The sequence below is a fragment of the Dermacentor variabilis genome, chromosome 3 (assembly GCF_050947875.1).
Source record: "Dermacentor variabilis isolate Ectoservices chromosome 3, ASM5094787v1, whole genome shotgun sequence".
NCBI classification, from domain to species: Eukaryota; Metazoa; Arthropoda; class Arachnida; order Ixodida; family Ixodidae; genus Dermacentor; species Dermacentor variabilis.
This window is the reverse complement of record NC_134570.1, coordinates 37,076,169-37,096,590: the sequence shown is the minus strand read 5'-3', so window position 1 is coordinate 37,096,590 and position 20,422 is coordinate 37,076,169. Positions and strand designations below refer to the sequence as shown.

At 52.5% G+C, this 20,422-nt stretch overlaps 1 protein-coding gene across 1 annotated transcript in view; it reads left to right on the top strand.

Annotated features, from left to right (window-relative positions):
• Positions 1–20,422, top strand: part of Eph (Eph receptor tyrosine kinase) — a 273,768-nt gene that overhangs the window by 50,719 nt on the left and 202,627 nt on the right. The gene's annotated exons all lie outside the window — the stretch shown is intronic.

Sequence of the window (20,422 nt, the reverse complement as noted above, 5' to 3'; positions counted from 1 at the left end):
ACCACCAACCTTTTCCAAAGATCTTTCCTACCCATAACCAGCAAAAGGGCACACAGTCGAGAGTAATACATATATAGGCCGCGTTTCTACCAGAAAGCTCGCCTTCGCGCATAGCGTTCGCAGCCAGCGTTTCCCGGTAAACGTTACGGTTACATAAGCTGCATTAGCCGGGTAGCATGAAAAGCATCAAGGGGTCGTTGAACGCTATCGCGCTCCACTCATAAAGGCGAAGCTTAAGCGTCCTCCAAATTTTTTCACACACGTCAAGTCCGGTAATTTAAAATGTAAGTGAACAATTAAAAATAGCTGCCTCTAGTCGTAAACTTTAGTAGAAAACTCTGTGCCGGCAAGGTGTACGCATGCATGCGCTGGCCGCGACGTCGTGCGAAGGGGCCGCGGGGGAAGCGCCCCGTGCTCGGCCCCCATTCAACCTTGAAAAGAAGGAGGTGCACGCGCTGTGGCGCTCGGCCGCTTGGCGTCGTCCGGCCGCCGGCGGGGACGGACGCCGCCGGCGTTGGCAAACAGGGAAAGAGCCTTCGGAGGAGCAGGGGAGGAGGAGGAGAAACAAAACAGGTCAGACTGCGCCCCGCGGGAGAGGGCGGTGTAATAAACGAGGAATACCGCAGGAAGGAAGTTCGCTGACCGCGCGCGAGCTTCACCACCGGCCGCTGCTTGCTTGCTTGCTTGCTTGCTTGCTTGCTTGCTGCTGCGGTGTGGTGTGTGCCGGCATTTATGCGTGCGTGCGTGTGTGCGTGTGCATACATGCAAGGGCTGCATCCTCCTCGGATGGTCGGAGTCTGTTCGTTCCTTATGCTGGGCTGCTTTTGATGCGCGGCGATGAAAGATAACAGCGTTGATGAAAGGATGAAAAAGAGAGAGAGGAGAAGAAAAAAATGAAAGGAAATGCAGAATCGGAACGCTCTCGAAATGGGATAGCGCGGATACAGGTCTGAGAAAGGGGCATTAATAAGGGTCGCGTTATCTTGGCCTCCTCTTTGCCGGGCCAAGCGAAATTTGAGCAATCGTCGGGGTTTTGGCGACTAAAAAGAATGATTTCCTCGTAGACTGTATGCCTGCGTACGTGCGTGTGCGTGGGTGCGAAATACAAGGCGGTTTTATTTGGTTCTTTAAGTTACATGATGATGAAGTACGGGGAAAATTATGTTTAACGATAGCGCTACGTGAGAAAAAGAAAAAGAAAAGCAGGCAAACCAGAGACTACTTTGCTCAATTTGCCAAATAATCAGAGGCTCACATCACGGCGCACAAGCGAAGCACCGCAGAGAAGAGCGAGCATGACGATGACGATGTGATAAGCTTGAAACATGGTGCGTTTTCGTGTTGTCGTCGTCATCTGAAACATGTTGGGCCTTTTCTTCGCCATTAGCAGATAATGGCTTAGTAGCAACACTGCAATGAACATATATCCAGCACTAGCGACCCCAACGAGGTGACATTGCTGTTGCTCATATTGATCCTGGTTTTAGAAAAAAAAAAAAAAAAAGACTCGCATGACACGAATCGCGTGGCCCCTATAACCCGACCAACCACTGCGCGGTTTCACAACTCGAGGACGGAAGCGTTCGAGGAGTGGGCTCTGGGCGACTCGGAACCGCCGAGAGCTCCTAAGAATGTAGCGGAAATGTAGGATGAGAACAGAACCACCGCGGCACTCTCCCAAACGGCTACATTCGCACGTCGAGGTCCGACCGCCGTGGGTGGCAGAGGGTGGCGCACAAAATTACCCCGTTGTCTTTCCCTGGGAAGAAGCGACACAGCATCCCCCATCGAGCGTCGTTCCTCTGGGAATCGAGTCGTCGACCGACCCCCATTGTGTCACGTTGATTGAGAGCACATGTTTGGCTTATTTATAATAAACGAGCATGGTGGCTCCGAGACGCCACCTGCAGCAGCCTGCGTGAACGCGCCCTTTGTCTCGCTTCGCGTTCACCTCGCATTTCACCGGACCCACGGTCCCGACCGCGTTGGTTGCGTTGAGATATGCGACCGGCTGATCGAACGCAGGTGTACGTCCGGAGCTCGAAGTTATTGCACGTCGAGGAGGAAAACGGAACAACTTGAGAGGAGGGCTTCGGCGTAATACGCCCTCCTCCTCTGCCCTGATTGCGAGGCGTGCCGGCCGTGAATCGTGGAGATCCGAATTTGTGGCCATTCTTGCAGTCTCGTCGACAGCGGCTTATAGCCTGCCTGCTTGAGCGGATTTGTGCGGAAGGCACATGGACGCCGGCTCTCGTTGACCCGCGCCCGTTGTCAAAGCAGGTGCCTTGTTTTGGCAACCCGTTCTCGTGGGGGCGTTGACTCGGAGCGTTAATAGATATGTAGTTAACCCGCTTTGTCTTCACCATCGCGGCGCCGATAGCTAGATATTACGCTTCGAAGCATACATCTTGCCGCGGACAGTTTGTCTTTAGTCGCTGTTTAACATGCACGTTTCGGTTCTTTCTGTACGCTGTGCATTTGTTCAGAAAACATTGTGCTCGCAGATCAGCGAAGGTATAATGCTTCCTCCTTTTGCAGTTATGAAACATCTCGGCCCAGATATATTTAGCGTACCAAGACACTCAGTTGCAGCAGGTGCTGTTTCTCGACGTTGGGTGTCCCGTACTGCTGTATATTCTGTCGGCTTTTGACATGGCTACGGTGACTTCCCTGAAAATACGCGAGAATTCTGAAGTGGTGGCTTGAACTGTATTAGAATTAGCCAAAAAGTGTAATGAGAAGCCTTGACAACGTCGTACCATATTAAGGCGGAAAGTTGGTGACAGCCAATTTAATAATAATAATAATAATAATAATAATAATAATAATAATAATAATAATAATAATAATAATAATAATAATAATAAAAATAGTAATAATAATAATAATAATAATAATAATAATAATAATAATAATAATAATAATAATAATAGAAGAAGAAGAAGAAGCGAGCTACAGGAAAGCACGTTCCGCATCACCTGCGATATTGGGCGTGCCTAACGACTACTGAGATGAACATGTCACGGTGATATCCGGTGCAGCAATCTCACGTCATGCTCAGCCCGCGGAATGACTTGGCGATATTGTCCGTCCCGTGAAACTGCCCTCTTGAATAACGTTCACGCGCCTTATCACTGATCGCATTATGGCAACACATTTCCCTATAGTCGTACCCACTGTGTTCCTTGCCCCTCGCATGTTTAGCTTCACGTCTCCGTTGGCTGCGTGTTAATGTTAGCAGTTCTTAGCTCTGTTTTATGGGCTGCTGCCCGAGGCAGTGAGCTGATCCCCCAAAGAACACGTGTCAGTGGCCTGGATAGCCGATATACAGTGTATAGCACATAGCTATTAACGGCAAGCCAGCCAAGTGTCGTTGACAAGCCTTCGAACTCTATGCCATCGCATGCAGTCTGCATTAAAAGAAGCAGCTCGTGCTTCTTCCAGCGTCTTGATACCTGTAGAAGCCTCTCCTTAGTGTTGTCTTGTTTTCTATTGCGATGCGCATTGTGTTCTTGGCTTTTTTTGTACCAGAACTAGCCTGCACTGCCGGAATAACAGCCAGCAGCTTTTAAGTCATGAATTCTTTAGAACTACACGAGTGGTTATTTGCAACTCAACACAAAGTATACTGAAAGCAATAAACACTCAATGAAAAACAAAATTTATGTGACAATTTTTGCAAGAAAGAGTCAGAGAATCGTTGCAGCTGCGGCACAGGGCGCCTTCTGGCGCGACCAGGAGATATATACGCAACCGGCGCCCGCGACGCGTTGTCGTCCCGGTGTCGAGGCTGCTTTCCTCTTCCTCCTCTTCTGTTGACTCTTGGGTGGGGGACCCCCACTGAGAAACGGCGTCCTTTGAGAAGAAGAGAATGGACGGCGGTTGGAGGGGCCGACTGTGGGGCCCCGGCGTGTCCGAGGCGAAGATATGCTAAGCTCTTGTGTCCACCGAAGAAGCCAACGCCGCCAGACGGCGGTTCCCTCTCTCGGCGCGGCCACAGTCGCTCGCCAGCCAGGTCCAGGAAAGGCAGTCGGGAGTCGCAACGAATGTCAGCGCCGGTCTTAAGCGAAGTTAAGAGTCGGGGGCGGGGCGCTGGGTGGGGTGGCCCCGGAAAGGTGATGAAAACAATAAGGACAGGTTAGACGTTCCGTGGTGACTTGGCGCCGACTTGCATCTTCGTCGCTCTGTTTCTCGTCTCCTTCTTGTTTCTGCCTTTGTTCCGGAGCCCGTGAGCACATTGGCTCCCCCTGGTGGTGTGCACGTGCTCCCTTATTGTTGCAGGCTGTATTCGCGGCGGTTATTATTGGCCTCTGTTTATAGCGGACTATAAAATAATCCCGTCCTTTCCCCGCCCTTCCATTTCGGGGTCTTCTTGCCCCTCTTTGAGAGCTTCCCCGTTGCATGACCTCGCTCCCCCCCCCCCTCCTCTTTCAACTGCCACGGAGCCTTGCCCACGTTCGCAGTCTGCGCCCCACGGTTTTATTTCTTCCGAGACGCCCCAGTACCTGCCGTTGCGCGAGCGTTTGGAACGTATCCCCCCCCCTTTTTTTACGAGGGGACATTCCTAATACCTCGGCTTTGTGACGACCTTGAAAGCGCGCATATATGGGCGGGAGCGTTGGACCCCTCCTGGTGCATGGCGGCCGTTTTCCTCGCGTTGATTTTCATCGTTTGCGGTCAAAGGCCCACCTTCTTGTTCACTGGCCGCAGCTTCCTGTTTGCCTGTTGCTATGCGACTGTCAGAGACGGCGTCCCTTTTGGGCGCAGCGTCTGGTTCCCCTTGATAGCTTGGATGCACCGACTGGAGAGAATTCGATAGGTTATTACTGTGACATTGGTTGCTTCTGTTTAGCATTTCTTCACAGCGGCGTCCTTGTTTGCGTTTCGAAGACGGTCTGCTGCTGACTGAATAACATCGGTCGTTAAAAAGCGCCGTTAACGCCGAGGCATGGGTGGTGGTGTCAGTCTACGCGGATTGATGTTGTTTGTGATCGAGGTCGACGTTGCTGTCGTTGGAACGGAGGTGGTTACGTCAATGCAAACGATTTGTTGACAATTTCTTTGCGCAAGTCCCGTGTCGTTGTTTTGCTTTCTTTGCCGCTTACCGAAACGGCTAGTGCCGTCAAGCAGTTTCGATGCTATGTCATATAGTATAGCTCAGGTGATTCCGCGAGTTAGCGTAATGGTTGACAATTGACGAGGTTCTAAATTTCAAGAACATACCTCTTTTAGGCCCCACAAGCTTTGTCTCTTTTTCTTGAAAGAGGCCCCATGACATGACGCTTTTTTTTTTCTCTTGTGGTTTCGAGTCGACACACACCCAAAGCCTGAAAGTTGCCTTGGCTTTTATGCGTGCGCCTTGGTAATCAGTTCTGTTCTTCGGTTCTCAATGCGCTGGGGTCCCCAAATCCCTCTAATAAAGCGAAGTCCACGATGGAGCCAGTTGAATATTGTGCACCAGTTCTGGCTAAACATTGCATGTAATAAAACGTATACAGAAACGCCCCCGTCTAACAAACTCTCCGGCACCGATCACAAGGATTTCGCGCCTTAACAAAGGTCTATTTTTCAGCGCTCGGTCTGGTTCAACATATCGAGCGAACCGTGCATACATAAATCATCCCATCGTCTCCGCCGAGTTAATTGAGTTTTCTTACCGGCGTTTCGCGAACCAAGGAGGAAGAAAAAGAAACACGCACATCGAAAGTCGAGTGCTATTCCAAGGATGGAAACAAAAACGGGGCAACGCCCCAGACAGACACGTCGTCTGCTTCCTTGAAAGCGGGTCTTGTCTTTGCCCGCGGATGTACGGCTCCGTCTGCTCGCCGCCTGCCCGCTTGTCACACACGCACACGCACACAAAGGGCGGTGGCGCGATCTCCTCGCTGCCCTCGACGTCTGCAGCCACGAGATGACGATGATCAGTGGAGCGCTATAGCATTCGGTGCCCGTCATTACCGTGTTTCCTTCCGTCAGGCCGGTGCCCCTAATATAGACAAGGGGTTTTGTATCTAAATTGCGTATCTGGGGCTGTTCTCCGTGGACCCGTGCAAGCGCCCATGCATGCAAGCAAGCACGCCGCCATAACCAGGCCACACGTCGGACCGATCGGCCTTGATTGGGCGTCGATAGCGCTCCGCGAACTTCTTTAGGCTTCACCCCCTGGCGTCCTTGAGTGGCACTCGTTGCCGACTTGACAAGCGAGCACTGCTCTCGAACACGGGACTATGCCGCTGCCAGGTCTCGGTGTGATTCTCTTCTCTTGGCCGACTCACTGCTGCGTGTATTTTCGATTCGCCGACGACGCTGACCGCGTTTGCCGAGGGTCTGTGTGACGTTTGCGCGCGGGGGCAGCGAGCGAAAATTGTCTCCATTCTTGGCTTGGCGAATCGAAAAAAACGTTTCGGCGGTGACTGATGGAGCTGCTGTGTTACCTTTTTCGCAGGCATTAATCTAGCTCTCTGATGCCATTCTTCCGTATACGGCGTCGGCGTTCTCAACTGTGTATAGTTTAGGACTTACTTGTTTTGGAGTTGAAATCGATTGACTCAAATAAAAGATGGCACAACACGCTGGCTTTATGATTTTGGGAACTGCTCAACTAGATATCTTTGTTCTGCAAGAAAACTTCTGTCTATTCTCTAGAAGGTCCCGCTGTCAACACTTATTTGCGCACTCGTTCATTGTATGTATACGTTCGGATCATGATTGCCAACAGCATTTGAGATAACGACTCAGATTCATCGTTGTGACGTGTTAATCCCATGCCGAATTATTCAATTGTCAGAGCGAGGCTTCTTATTTGAACGCTTAGGTATGCATTGAAAATCGAATTGTTATGGTGTTATATGACGAAAGTTCATCCATGAGGCGCTGCTTCTACCAATTCGCACTTGCATTCCTCAAGAATTCACGTAGTTATCTTTCTTTGCATGCGTCTCTTTCTCCGCCACTGCTTAGTGATTCTTGTGTTATCTATGCGAATGTAGCGGGCCATCGTGGCTTTCTCCTGTCTGCTGCTGCATGTCCCGTTTTTTTTTTTTTCTCTGTCCTTCCGTCATGTAGCGGTGCTATCCGTTGTCCGTGTGTCGCGACATGACCTCCTGCGTCGGCTAATGCACAACTCGCGTAGCGGAAACGCTGTCAGGGACATGGCCTCATTGGGTACATACAACGTTGCGGATAGTTGTGGATGTTTGTAGATTTGTAGTTGTAGATGCTGTGGGCGATGCACACTACTCCAGCCGAGGAACTTCGGTCATCCTTTCGCGCTTCATGTGTTCATCTTCCTTTCCCGGTCGTGTCGTCCTTTTCTCCCTTGTTTCTCCGGTCTCTCCCCGCGCCTCGTCGCAGCGGAGCTTTTTTGATTTCCGGAGTACGTTAGGAAGCCGGAAGGGCTATCACCCTGTGTCGCGCGTCGTCGTGGCAATAATTTTTCGCTCCGCTGTTGGAGCGTCTTCCCGCGTTTGAGAACAAAACGCCCTTTTGTAGCAAGAGGACAGGGACGTAACGTGTCTACACGTAAAAATTGAGAAAAAAAAAAAAGAAGTTGTCCTTCAGCTCAGCGTATAGTGACCTGGCGTGTGTTTAGCTGGTGGGACTGCGCGTCCCCACTATGCGGAACTGCTATAACCGGCTTTCCGGCGGATGTTGCTCCTCGGAGATGTGCTCGAACGTGCGTAAGCTGCAGCAGGCCGTGTATTTTTCTTTCTTTCTTTTTCCTTAGTCCAAGCTTGAGTCCCGTTAGCTAGACTGCCGTGATTGCTATGCCCCCCCCCCCCCTTCTCTTTCTTCTTTTTTCTTGCCTTTTTTCTTCCCTATTCCGAGTAGTCAGTGAAGGGACCTCGGGATCCGGTCCTCCGTTCACTTTTTTCATAATTCCGAGAGTTGGTCTCCACGCGCGCTCATTCGCGAAGAAAGAAAGAAAGAACGAAAGAAACGAAGAAAGAAACGGCACGTAGTGCAGACAAGCCAGCTTCCCGTAGTTCGCGCATCTGTCTCGGTCCGTCTCCCGCTGCGATCTGGCGAGTCCCTCCGGCGGCGGTTGCGGCAACCCGCTGAGACTATGCTACAGAAGCGGCGCGTACGTGATCATATAGTGCGGTGCCCGTGTACTGGTCCGCCTTACATTCCGTGTACCGCTGGTTGGTTGGGTTTCCGCATATATGTCTGGAAAGAAAAGAGAACATAAGGGCAGAGGGTCGGAAGTGGGCCGGCGGGGTGAGCATGCGTGAGTAGTGTTACAAGTGTTCACGAGCAGCGAGCTGTAAATTTCATTGCCGACGGTATTTCTCTATATAAGCGACCTTGAACGATTTCCATGTTCAGCAGGCCGCACATATTTTATACGCCTATTTGCTTGCTTGCTCAAACTACATGCGCGACAGCCATATTTCTCTCAACGACGTCCTCGACCCTTTGCGATCGCAAGTTGGTGTACATAGAGGTCGCAGCTGGGAAGTGAGTTATCGCGTTTGTACGTGGATGCTGCTGACTCAGTGGCATCCCTGCGGGCCCGCCCGAGAGTTTCGTAAAACCGGAAACACTGGTAGCTTTTCCTTATTGTTGTTTCCTTTCTCAAACGTGTAACCTTCAACATTTTTTTTATCTTTAATTAATTTCGAAGTTCGCGTTCCGCGTTTCGGGTCGCCGGTGCTATGTCGGAAATCCACGTTGACCTATTTTGGACACCACTGGCGTTGTAACGTATAACGGCATCGCTGAGCTTGTTTGACCGCTCGCGCTCAGCGCTCACCGCTCGTCCCGTCTAATTTGTTTCTTCGTTTGCAAGTTGTCTTCAGTTTGCGCTGCCGCTATGTATAGCGATGTCCGTTTCCTGTGGATGTTCTTACTAGCAGTAGCAGACACAGACTGACGAAGAACCACTGAGGCACACATGCCGATTGCTAATGCGGTTGTCGTGGCAGCCTTAATATGCATTTTTCCTATAACCGTTTGGGCTCGGATTCATCAACAAAATCGATGATATGTATGTGTAGAGTCTGTATTATGATCGTGCGAAAAGCGCGGCTGCCTACGTGTACGTGTCCCTCGCCACGGTGTTAGGTCAGGCAGCTGCGCGGGAATCGCCGAATTTTTTCGCGGAGTTGCGTGCATGCAGTTGAACTCCGCAACCTCACGGACGGAGGGATGCAAGCGCTGGTGTGCAAGAGGGTATATAGGAGACAAGAGGGTGGTGGGGGGATGGGGGTTGGGAGGGGGGGTTGCTCCTGTGGGCGTCATGCACCAGATTCACGTGGCCTCCCGATTTCCGCGCCCTGTCGGTTCGGGATTCCTCTGCCGCTGCCGCCGCCGCCGCCGCCGCCACCTGGGCGATTCATGAATCTCCGTGGCGCCGATGGCCGCGCGATCGGAATCCTGGCGTTGCGCCGCGCATGCATTATATGCTTGACCTGAGATCGCGGCGGCGCGGCGCCGAAGGCGAATGTATCGCTCACGTCTCTGGAAGCATACGAAGCGGTGCGGGTCTGTTGGTCGGCCGCCCGCACACGCGGAATTGATAGGCCCGTTTTATTTACTTTTACTTTTTCTTCGGGGGGGGGGGGGGAGGCTGTAACGGTAAGGGTTGATCGAGGACGACCATGCAGCGAAAAGCGTTGCGATAGCGACTTGTTAAGCGTCCGCCCACCCAGTTTCCTCGCTTCGATAGTGTCTCAAGAAGGCTTTCCTTTGTAACTCTTGTCGCACGGAGCGGTGGGGTGACGTTTATCCGTGAGGTGGTGTTATTGAATTTTCCATTGTGCGAAGTGGCGCCATCGCGTGCACTGTTGATAGTCGATCTTATAAAATATATCTTACGATTCTAGTTCTTTAAGCAGCAGTCACCTTGAAGTACGGGTAAGGAATAAGCAAATCTTGTGTAGAACTGCATATACATAACGTTTAGGGACTGTAATGTAAGCTCGTGCGGTTGTTAGTTTTGAACGTCAACTCTTGTTCACCGTAAGAGGACGAAGTAACATAAAAGAGGGACTTGTTTGTTCAACTCTGCATAGATCATGCCTTTGTGCCCCAACGCACCTCCACTTGGGTATGGTTACTCCTGTTCGGGGCGATTGTTCACTCTTACTTCCCTGTCTGCCTTTCTTCAGCCCTTGCCACTGGCCTTTATAATCCTTCCAAAGTAACGCCCGTTGCAACGCGTGGATGATATTTCACGCGTTTTTCACAACAAAACACGACAAACACAGCGCAGTTCACAACACAGCAATTTCACAACAAAACACAGCGCGAGAGACGGCACGTCCTAAGGACAGAAAAAAAAAAAAGAAAACCTTTAGCAGGTCCTGTCTTCTATACGCTCTGTTATGAATTACCCCATTTCACTGACTACCATATATAGACCCCAATTCTAAAACTGCTATCGATGCTTGTCCTTTGTGACGAGTTCGCTTGCCGTCGCCACCAACAGACCCGGGTGTGCCGTTTCCGTGTCTTCGCGCGCGTTTAGTCTCCCTCGCCGTGCCAGCGCACAAACTGGGCTATCGACCGCACCGCCGGTGTCGCCTCCGAGGGTCAGACTCTCGGGTGGCTGCCCATCGCGGCGTCCCTTGCCGATGGCGCAAGCCCTCGTCTCTTCTCTCCTTGTGTCGCGATCGAGCTGTCTCCGAGTTCTCGCTTCTCGAGCGCTTTTAGCCGTCAGCATCATCGTCGCAGGGCCCTCGCGCCTTCCAGAGCGAGGCCTGCATGCACGGCGGAGTTCGTTGTCGGGGCCTCAACCGGCCACGGCGGCGGCGGCAGCCCAACCCGCGCCGCGTCGACCGACCGGGTCGTCCACTCGTTCGTCATCGATCGTGCTGGCCCCGGGGCTTCCTCGCCTCCCCTCTCCTTACACTCCTCCTCCTCGTCCTTTTACTCCGAGCAGAACGCGTTGCATGTGCAGCCGGCCCGCTGCCGAAGAGGGATTCCAGTGCCCGTTTTCCCCTCCCCCACCGTCGGCCGGACGCCGCCGTGCGGTGATGTGGATGCTGCTCATTTATAATTGTCGCTGGGATGGGTTCGCGTGTGTCGCTGCGCCTTTTTTTGTTTGCCCTACGCGTCGTCGCCCCTTCGGAGGAGCGCGCGTATATATACGTGCAGCTGCCACGTGAATGATGCGACCGCTTCCGGCTTTCGGGTCGGAAGTGCACTCGAGTTGGGACGAGCGAGCGACCCCTCGGTGGTGTGCTTGTCCGGGGCGGACGGCGGTGGTCCTGGTCCAGGGCTTCCCTGTGTGTGTGTGTGTGTGTGTGTGTGTGTGTGTGTGTGTGTGTGTGTGTGTGTGTGTGTGTGTGTGTGTGTGTGTGTGTGTGTGTGTGTGTGTGTGTGTGTGTGTGTGTGTGTTCGTCGGTGCAGCGGTCGCTTCCGTGGGTTTTATTAACGGTATCTCTGCACTGAATGGCCAGCTTGATGGGTTTTGCAGATGCAAATTATTTGATGCTGCAGCTTGTGCGATGGCAGCCATGGCTAGCCGTGCGCTCTTTTCTCAGCTTGGCATGTAGTAGCTATCGCCATTCCTGCGGATGCAGACATGCAGTGAATGTCTTCTTTTGCGGATTTCGACCTGTCCGATTTTTGAACGTCGTCACTCTCTCTTCACGTTGGATTAGAATGTTTGTCTCGCTCTCGCCTACTGCCCGTCAGCACTTGTCGATTTTTGCATTCGCAGTTATACCTTTGGTGGGACTTATATATTCCCCTTCTCTGTTCGCCTCGCGATGTTTACGTCGTATACTACTCCGGGGTTCAAGGCTCAGACTGTTGATTCGATAGCTTATTGAGATGTTTACAGACTTTTTGCTTCCCTGACAGTCAAAGGCGCGTTCTGTCGACAACTCACAAAAGACGCCACACACGACGTCATCGGCGCGCCCCACCAAAGGGTCAGCGCGAGCCGCAATGAAATCGCGCAGCCTGTCATGACTTTTTCCTGTTCGAGGGGTTCTCCTTGGGTGTGTTCGCGTGCTCGGTGCCCGCGCGAAAGCCAATCAACCGTCGTACGGCGGCGCCCATTCCAAGCCAGAGGGGGCCACACACACACACGCGCGCGCGCGCGTCATGGAGCCAGCGCTTGTCGAAGAAGGGAACGCGCGCATCCCTCGCGCCCGCCGTTAGTGCGCGCGCTTCCTGATGCCATGAGGCCGTGCGCGGCGTGCCAGCCGTTGTCGGGGCGGCGCACAGCGCGCTTTGTGTTCCCCGGGTCTCCTCTGCCGCTGTGTAGGGGGCTGCAGAGGAAGCAGCGAGCCAAGCCCCCCACCCACCTCAGCTCTCGTCGACGATCGGTCGTCCCTCGCGCTTGAGGGTCTCTGGGCGGCGGCGGCGGAGGACGGTCGCGTGAGGAAGAGTCGTGACTTTCCCATTAGGACGCCTCGTTCCCGAGTCCATTTTTCTTGTTATGCCATCTCTGCCTCGCAAGGAGTCGCCGTGTCTGCTGCTGCTGCTGTGTGTCGCTTGTTTTGCCTGCCCTTCCCCCCACCCACCCACATCTCTTTCTGTCTCTTTACATCCTCACGGTCCTTTAGCGGTCGTTTGTCTCGCGTTTGCTTTCGTCCATCGCGCCGCGGCATACGACGACGACGAGCCAGCGTTTCTCCTCGGTCCCACCATGGTCGTCGTCGTCGTCGTCTTCCGAAGAAAGTCGTACGCAGCGGCAGCGGCGACGACGAGCGAACGTGTCTCTCTTTGCCTGCATGCTTCTTCGCGTGCTCGCTGGTACTTTGGCTCGCGTCTGCGTCGCGGCGCCCGCTTTGGCTATGCCTTCCTTCCTTCCTTCCTTGCGGTACTCCTGCTGCTGATGACCGTGAAGACAGGGGCCTTCGAGGAGCGAAGGTTCTTGTAGGAGGAAGTAGTCTGGTTGACGTAATCTACCGCCCGCGAGTATATGCTGCTTGCGGCGCCGCGTGCTATGGGAAAGGCGGATGCGGTGACCCTATATATATGTGTCTACGGGTCAGTGAGGAAATTGACAGATCTCGTGAGTCCGTCCACAGCTTTCTGCCTAAAAACGCCTGGATATTGAAGCATGTGGTAGAGTGAATTGCTAACATTCCTCTGTCGCTCGTTGTGATTAATAATTGCTCGATTGCCTTCTCTGTTTCTCTTCATTTGTGCCTTCGTTATTGCGTTCGATTTCGGACTAAAGGACGGGTGCTATATAGGCGTGCGGTTATACTGCATAGATTGTAGGCTGGCCGAATTCTCTGTCGGTTGCTGCCATAACAACGCGCCGGAGTAACAAGGCAGAGGCGCTGCATGATTTGTATATGCTCAAACATCGCGAGAAAGAACAGGCTTGTGCAGCCGCTGCCTAAGTAGTGAGTGTTGCGCAAGGGCACGCACTTCAGCATACCATGCCAAGTTTTTGATGCTGCATGCATTCGGAACGCCGCTACCATGAACTCACCACAGCCACAGCCCCTGGTGACGGTTGTTTGTCTCAATTCTACGGCCTATTAAATCATAGCCGCTGTACGTGGTGCCGATACAACCACGAGTGAAGTGCTGGGGCTAGCCTTTTGTTGATTTTGTGGCTATTATATTACTGTATGTATTTGTAGACACTACTCTGTACTAGTTACACAACGGTATGCAAACAAAATGAAGAAACTGAAGAAAAAAATTGGAGGACGCTAAGCTTCGCCTTCAAGAGTGGAACGCGACAGCGTTCCCGTCGACCCGCCAAGGGGTGTAAGACAATGGGCTACGGCGCAGCGACTACGCGCTCCGCATCGGACGCGGTGAGCGTCGAGCAACGCAGCTTTCGGCGCGACAACGAAATGTGCGCCTGAGCAAGCGACGCACGCCTGAGCCTTAGAAACAGCTCGTTTCTAAGGCAACACCGCGTTCACTAGAGGCGCTTTTGTACCGCTTTGAAGCATCGAACTCGTGGCTCAGTGGTAACGTCTCACACTCCGGAGACCCTGGTTCGATTCCCACCCAGCCCATCTTGGATGTTGCTTTTTATTTATGAAGTGCCTGCCGTGATTTATCGCTCACGGCCAACGCCGCGGACACCGACGCCGACGACACCGGCTTTTCTGCGACACGAGCTCCTTAACGCTATCGCGTTAAAAGACGCCGCAAGATGCATCCGTTCGCCATCCAAGCGCTTCCATCGGGGCACTCTATTGGGATGTCGCGCATTGGTGCAAGCGAATGTGCCGCCATTCTCTCTGAAGTATCTTTTCAAGCAGGCGCTTCTGTATCGCTCGCAACAGCCTGGGTGGGCAGTTTAAAGCGACACCTGGGGAGCTCTCGTTCGAAATGTGCTGCTGGCCATTCCGTTGGAAAGCGCAGCTGGGAGAGACTCCTATGCATGCAGCAGCAGTGACGCGTCCGAGCACGCTGCGTGAAGTCCGCTCAGACCTTCAACACTCTTCGCGAGCGCGCCCCTCCGCCATTGTTCTTGCAGTAGCTCGGCGTGCAAAATACTGTTCTGTAAATATACGCATCACACACAACTCGGCCGTACATCGCGGGTGGCGCGCATCAAGAGAAGGAAAAGGGTCGGCCTCTCTACATCAGTTATACGCGTCCGCGCCGCCGTTTCCTCTGCAGACGACGGCCGGCTTCGGCTGCGGATTCGTCCTTGGCTGCCATTGTCTTGCCGGGGCCATGCGGGTGCGCACTGCAGAAGAGGAAAAAGAGAAACAGACCTGTCGTACATATACGCGACGCGTTGTGGTTGTTACAAACGCTCTCTCGAGATTTGGCGCGCGCGCGCTTTCGCTTGCTCGCCCCACCTCGATCGGCGGCGCGGCCCGCCTGCGCGTCGCTAGTTTTCTGCTCGGAGGAGAAGGCATTCCATCAGAGGAGGCGAAAAAGAAAACTGGGACGCCGCGGCCGTCCACTTTTCAATCTCCGCCATCCTTGAGCGCCTCTGCTGCCGCGCGCGCCGTTTGTCATTTCGCCGCGTGGCCTCCCGCTGGGGGCGGCAGCGCGCCCTCTCTTCCGACGCGGCGGCTATGACGTCGCGCACCTGGCGGCCGCCGGCCTTGCGCTGCCTCGGCGCTTCTGGCGCGCGCCTCCTGCAGTATATAAGATGCCCGACATTGCTACCGTATCTGTCGGAGCATAGCCGACGCTTCACTAACGAGACCCCGAACATCCCGCCTGTGACGTCACACGCGTCGCCCGAACTACGGTGAAAGCTTCTGCCGCCCCCCGTCTTTGCGTATTGCGTTCACGCGCTGCGCGCCTGGATTTGTTCGGTAGCACGGCGACGTTCAGCTGTAGGTAACCCCTCACCGGTACTTTCTTTCGATCATCATTCGATAATGCACTGCGACAGAACTTACGAGACGCGAAGCATTGAGTGGAAGTGACGTCGCAGAGCCTCTTGCATTACATGTTTATAAATTAAAGAGCGATTGCAAGGCGGGCTAGTTGCTTGAAGTCCGTCTTGAGGGAAACGAAAGCGCGCAGAAAGGAAAAGCATCCTACGGGAGCCTAGCACGCAACCGATTGATCTGCTCGTCGTCCATTAAACCAGGGGGTAAAGGCAAAGTGCATGGCGTTGCGGGTGAGATACGCAGGCCTTCATATAAATAGCAAACACTGATGTAGCAGGCGTCAGTTCTTTTTGGAATAGCGTCTCTAATTCGTTCGCGTTTTTTATTGTTGTATGCTGTAGGTACGTAGGGTTAAATGAGGTTTATATCTAGAGAGGTTGGAAGTAGTACGCCTCCAGCTACTCATGCATTTCACTTACATGCAAAAAATAAAGTTAGCGTAAAATAAATAAATAAATAATAATAATAATAATAATAATAATAATAATAATAATAATAATAATAATAATAAGTCCATTGAAAAGGGCTTTTGTCTTTAGTTTTCGCGTAACGGAATTATGTTTTCTCGCACATTCAAATTACAGTGCGACGCTATCATGTCTGTAGGTTGTGTGTAAGTCGTACTTTACGATTTTTCTACGTATTTAAGCTTGAGAAATTCAATTAGTTCAGTTACTTCCTTGCGTCTCATTGAGGGCCTGAGAATGGGTGGTTCCAAAATGTTTTTGCCGAAACGGCGTCCTATGCTGGACGCCGGGCGCGGTATGGCGGACGCCGACGCCGGATTTCCTGCGACACGGGGCGCTTGACGCTTCCGCGTTAATAGAATGAGCGTAAGGTGCCTGCTATAGCTGCACACGGGCGTAGTCGTGAAGTGAACAGCCAGTGATGTACGCTGCTCCACGTGAGCGCTGTCTTCGAGTGTCCCAGGCGTGTGCAGCGTTCACCGGATTTAGTAGTTCGCTCCAGCGGCATTGCTACTTTCGGGAATCGGGCGACAGAGGAGTTGGGCGTCATTTGGGAGCGCATATACCGACGAGAGCAGCGCCAACGGGGAAACGGCGCGGTCGGGGACAGCGTGAGCTGAACGGTCCCCATTCAAGCCCTCCCCGTGCACCAGCTGCAGTTCCGACGTCGTGGTGTTTCCTGTGCGAACCCCTCTTTGTACTACGTGGTCGAGTTATACGCGTGTGAATGCAGTACCGCTGCGCCCTGCGACGGAGACACTGTTGCTGTGGCCGTGACGTCACTCACAGTCGTCCCCCAGTACGTGTCGTGCCGTGATTTGCTTATTCATGCGCCGTTCGTTTAACCTCATTGCCGGAGCGTTCACGACAGAGGGGCAGCCGCCTCGCGAAGCGCGCTGTGTCCCTCTTCGAAATATACGGCGGCGCGCCGTGTCATCTGCGCGACAGTCGCGACAGCGGGGACTTTTGTCACCGATCCCCGCCTTGTTGGACTAGCGGGAGATCTGTGCCGCGTTATACCTGACTCACGCGCCCGCTTGGTAGTTGGATAACGCGTTTCTTCCGGAGGCAGACGACCTAAAACAAAAGTCGCGCTACAGACTCGCTGAGACTCGTGGTTAGCCGCCATGGGGTAACCTGTGCACAAGTGATTTATCATACGCCGAGTCACTCACCGCTCGCGTGCAGATATACACGTATCTGCTTTGTTAACTCACGGGGCATTCAATAGCTGTGTTTTGCTTCGATGAAGTCGTTGGCGACATCCTCGCAGCAATCAACGCGCTCTTGACGCTGTTCCGGCCCACTGACGCGAGCAGCTTATTTCCTTTTTTCTTTCCATCTTTTTTGTACTGCGGTTGTATTGCGCAAGGTTACGCTAGATGACAGCGGTTTCCTTGTGGTAAAGGACGTGCGCGCATCACTTTAATGATCATTGCGTAATTGTTCGAAGTGGTGTGCTCGACGCAAAAAAGTTTATTGCTGACTGTTGATTTCAGCCTTTCATAGGAGCAAACGCGTCGGCTGCTCGGGAAAGCCGTGTATTCGCTTAATTTCCTTTTTGTCCGTTTTGCCGGCGGCAGGTGTATAGCAAGCCAGACGCGCATCTTCACAACATCATTGTTCTTTCTGTGCGCTTTCTTTCTCTCTGCTTGTTGTGGTTGCAGTAGCCGCAGTCTTACACGTGTAGGTGCGGAGCGCGCAAGAATCCTCCCGTGTTCATACATTCTGTAATGCACGTTGAAGAATCCATCACAGGCTTTCTGCGCAGAATTGCAGAAATCATGGCAACGAAAACACGCAGAGTTCTTTGTCTATGTTTTCGTTTCCCTGCGTTTCCGTGCAGAGGGAGAGAGAGAGATGAAAGAAAAGGCAGGAGGGTTAACCAGGAAAAGTTCGGTGTGGTACACTGAAATTTCTGCGTAATTCTGCGCTGAAATCCTGCCCCATATGGATTCGCGAATCCTATAGTCGCCCGAATCAGTGCGTTGTTAAACTGCAGCTTGAAAAGGCCTCGGCGATCGAAATGTCTATGCCGAGCCCCTCCACTATACGCAGGCTTGTCTCATATAGGCGTCATGCAGTTGTTTGTGGGCGCTCTCTCGCACCCTTGCGTCGTTGCGAATTCGCCGTCTAGAAAATCATGCGGTCGCGCGTTGGCTTCTCTGTACACTCGCACCATAAAAATCGCATGCCGTGCTCCGGCACATCGCGTGCCGAAATCATCACGCGTGCGCGTATAGTACAAGAAAGAGCGCGCGCACACTCGGCCTGCGCGCTCCGCTTCGTTCATTGATCGCGCGCACCGACGAGCGAAATCACGCCGTTCCTCGGGACGCGTCAGCAGCATCGCACATGCCTGCACATCGACCCGCCGAACTGCGACGGTCCTTCTCGCTCTTTCGGTCGCCTCCAATTTTTAATGGGTCGCCGTCGCCCCTGGTCGTTCGCTTTTTCCGTCGCGCTCGGTGCTGACGCAGCGTTGCCACGCACACCTCGGGCCGCGTGTGCTACCGGCACTTCTTTTTCTGTAAGGCTTTTTTTTTTTCTGTAAAGGCTGTAAATTCTCAGCCTTTCTTTCTTTCTTTCTTTCTTTCTTTCTTTCTTTCTTTCTTTCTTTCTTTTTGTGGAAGCTACGGTGAGAAAAATTTGGCGTGCGACCTGACAGGTCAATGCTCGGCCTTATTATGACGCTGTGGCGGTTGCTTGCAGCGGTGCCTCCTTAATCTCGCACCCTTTCTTCGTGCCTTCGCAGATGAATGCTGAGCGCCAGCATCACGCATGTCTTTGTTAGAATAGTGATTGTCAATAAATGCGCTGTTTTTTCTTTTCTTTCTCATTAAAAAGGAATTTCTTTATTGTTCTTATTGGAAGTTCTTCGTATAGTTTAACAATATGAGCGAAAGAAAGAGAAAATGAAAGGCAGGTCTGGAGCTTAACCAGGTTGCACTTGATAGTTTAGCACGTTCCTTCAATGAAGCTTCATGAGTCACGAGCTTGCGCTCCCAATGGCGAATCTTCCCCGGCGGCGTCTTGCACGAATGTAAAACGAAACTAAGGCGCAATAACCGTACCACAGGCAGAAAGTGAACTTGAGACACTGTTTTGCAATCTCCCGCAACGCCTCACTCCTTCTCACACCTCCTTTATGCTCCTCCTTTCAGTTAGACCGTGCATCGGGATGTGGGAAGAAAGCAGTCCGCAGTCCTCATTAAGGAGAATGTCGCTTTTCTTTCTTTCTTTTTTTCTTTCAGCTGTCGTGTTTAACGTGCTGATTTTCGAGACGGAAAGAAACCTTGGTCCACATCTCTCGCTCGGTTTCGCTTCGCCTCTTCCTCCTTGCTGCTGCTGCAGCTTCTTCTGTTCGCCCGCTCTTCGCTCGTGTATCGAGGATGAAGCAAGCGAGCTCGCGCGCGCGCCTGAATGCGTCCAGCTTTGTTCGGCGTGACGAGCGGGCGACGGCGGCGGCGCGTTGAGTGGCTCGCCATTGTGCATGCGTCGCGCCGGCGCGCCACGGAAAACGAGAATGAATCCGCGTTTCTCCCGTTCGCGCCGTGCACCTTTCTCTCTCGGTCTCGCGGCATCTTGCATCTCTTGTGTTATTTTCTTCCCGCCCCGCACTCCGTGTTCTATAATTTTTTTTTTTTCGCCGTGTTTCTTTAGCGTTACTTTCCTTCATTTCGTGTCTTGATATCCCTCGCCTCGGTTATACTCAACGGGGCCCTTTGGCGTGACCAGCGCGCATTTGCTTGTTTCTCGCGCACGAAAGGAAAACGGTGCTAATGGTTCCATTACACTTGTGACGACTGCGCGGTATACGGTTGGTCGTGGAACTGCGCCGCGCTTTTTCTCTCTCCCTGTTCCTTTCCTTTTTATTTCGTTTTTTTTTTTTCTTCTTCCAACACACTCGTTTTGTTGCTGCTACTGCTGCTGCTCTTGTTCGAGAGTCGTCACGAAGAAACTGTGCGGTTGGTCGCCTTCACACCTGTTTCGTCATGTTCTTTGTTTTCATTTATTATTATTTTTATTTTTCCGTTACGCGTCACCCCTGACGTAATGGTTGCAATGGGCGGGGAGAGCCGCCGCCCAACTCGGCGTGAGAAAAAAGGAGGTCCTCGAGGGGGGAACGGCGAGACCCGAGTCGCCGGCTCGCTGGCGTTTTCGACCGAGCGCGTATAGCTGTTAAATGTCGTGTCCGGCGGGTCGGCAGCACTGGCGGACTCGCTATGTGGAACAATGAAACGGCGGGGACTTCGAAGGGCGGATGACTCCCTCGAAGTCGTCGTCTTCGCCGTCTCCGAGGTTTCAATTCGCGCTTTGTGATCGCCGGAGCCTCTGCAGCCGTGTATGCCTGTTGCACGCGTCGCTTGTAGTGTATGTGTGCGTACCTGTTGGTCTCTTCGAACTTTGCGTACATTCTGTCGACTTATTTTTCTTGGCGCATGGAAGCTACGGCGCCATTCCCGTGCAGGCGTACATTCGTGTCAACTGTGACACACACACACACACACACACACACACACACACACACACACACACACACACACACACATATATATATATATATATATATATATATATATATATATGTGTGTATAATTCCATTATATATAAAAAAATCCATTATGTGTAGCTCGCACTAGTACGTCAAGAATTATATATATA